Here is a 2,354-nt window from a genome sequence, read left to right on the forward strand (position 1 = left end):
GGAAAAAAAGTTGCCTTCTAAAGTGTTTTACTTTATAGTTATTTGACATTTCAATCATTCCCACCTTTACTTATTTTGTGTTTTTTGTCTCTGGTTATACAGTTGTTTTAGATATGATAATGTTGTCACAGCTGAAGAAACAAGTCTACAGAGAAATTTGGTAACTTGCCTAAGGTCATCCACCAAGTTAGGGCTGAGCTGGGAATGGAACTGGGATAAGTTTTAGTTAAAGTGATACTTTCAAGACTGGCAATGCTAAAAACAGATCTTGGTATTTTTTTAAATAACATTTTTCTTATTTAAAAAACAATAGTGGCAGCAACAATAACAATAACATCTTGTCAGTAATTCATAATTTCTCAATTCTGACCATTAAGGGATATCATCATTGATAAACTTTAAGTCATCAGCCAAACAACCTGACAACATCAAATCCAAAATTAAAATGAGAACCCCAGAATCAAAAGTTCAATGTACCATCAGGTCAGCTGCCTCACAATACCCTGTACAAGTTCCCAAAGTATTCCCTGTACCCAGGGTCTCTGCTCCCCTGGATGCATGGGCTATGAAAAATCTTGTGCCAAAGGCTGTATCTAAACAGCACAAAGTGCAGGGAGTTATCTACTCAATGTGATAAATGGTAGGATGTGGTTGGTGCTCAAGTTGCAGACTTGGCAGAAAGTCCTTGAATTCTCTGGCAGTAGTATCAAGCCGACGCACAGTAATGGAATTATTCGGAAAGTACTGAAATAAAATAGAAGTTCCTGTGAAGATTATTATTTTTCATTTAATATTAATGACATAAATGTATAAATCTAGGAGTCAGAACCCTACATATTAAAGTGAGAAAAATTCTGGGGAAAGGCAAACGGTCAAGGGTTCTGAACCTAGGATCCTTGTTTCAGGTCCTTGAATAGATTTCAAAAACCCTGTGAACATGGATAGGAAAAATTTTACATATTTATTTTCTCTAAACACCGATCCTGAAAATAGGAGGGCCAGATTTCAAATATGGCCTTAGACAGTTACTTGCTATATGACCTTAGGCAAGTCACTTAACCCTGATTGTCTCACATCCAGGGCCATTTCCACTAGTCCTGATCCATATCTGGTCACTGAACCCAGATGACTCTGGAGGAGAAAGTGAGGTTGGTGACTTAGCACAGCACCCCCTCACTCAAATCCAAATTCATGTCATGGTCTTCTCTGAAAACCAAGGATAAACAGCAGCAGCAGCAGCAGCAGCAGCAGCAGCAGCAGCATCAACAGAAATTTAACATTTCATTCAATTATTTTGAAACATTCTAAGAAGAGGTCTATAGGCTTTACTAGACTTGTGAAGGAGTCTGTGACACAAAAAGTTAAGACCCTTGCCTAAATATTTACTAGGTATAAGCAAGCCATTTAAGTTTTGTTTGCCTTATTTCTACAACTGTAAAATGAGGATAACAACAGCATCTACCTTGAAAGGTTGTCCTGAAGATCAAATGATATTTTTGCATAATTCCTAGTTCATTGTAGGTATTATATAAATGCTATTCCCTTCCCCTTCTTCCCTACTCTATCCATGCTGACTATATATTTTATTAATTCATAGCCTTCAGTAATTTTTTGTTTCTTGGAGGGTATATTTCTCTTTGGCAAAATTAGTTGAAAGGCTCAAAGAAAACTTTTTCCTAATTTGAATTTTGTTAAGGTTCCTGAGAAAAGTTCATGGGGCCCCCTGACAAATCTTTGACTGGGTTACTTTTTCTTTTTTTGAATGTTATTTTATTTTTTTAATTAATGCAAAAATAGTTCTCACCATTCCTCTCCCTTCCCTCCCCATAATAGCAAAGTTACATAGGTTATATATGAATAATTATACTTAATATTTCTGAATTAGTTATGTTGTTAAAGAATAATCAGAACTGAAGGGAAAAAATACATGAGAAAAAAGAAAAATAACAAAACAAGTTTTAAGAAGTGAAAATAATATGCTAATTTAATCTGCATTCATACTCTATAGTTTTTCTTTTTTGGATATGGATGGCATTTTCCATCATAAGTTTTTTAGAACTGTCCTTGGTCATTGAACTGCTGAGAGGATCTAAGTTAATCATAGTTTACTATGTTACTGCTAATGTATACAATGTTCTCCTGGTTCTGTTCACTTTACTCAGCATTAGTTCATGCAAGTCTTTCCAGGTTTTTCTGAACTTTTGGCTAGGCCATTTTTGACATAAATTCTATAAGTAGACAGAGTCTAAATAAAGACAGGACCGATTTGGAAGGCTGCAATACTAATACTCAGTCCTTTCTCTCCATCTAATACCCTCTTCATTTTGCTAAGAGAAGAGGCAAAAGGAAAGAAA

The sequence above is a fragment of the Macrotis lagotis genome, chromosome 1, assembly GCF_037893015.1.
Source record: "Macrotis lagotis isolate mMagLag1 chromosome 1, bilby.v1.9.chrom.fasta, whole genome shotgun sequence".
Taxonomy (NCBI): Eukaryota; Metazoa; Chordata; class Mammalia; order Peramelemorphia; family Peramelidae; genus Macrotis; species Macrotis lagotis.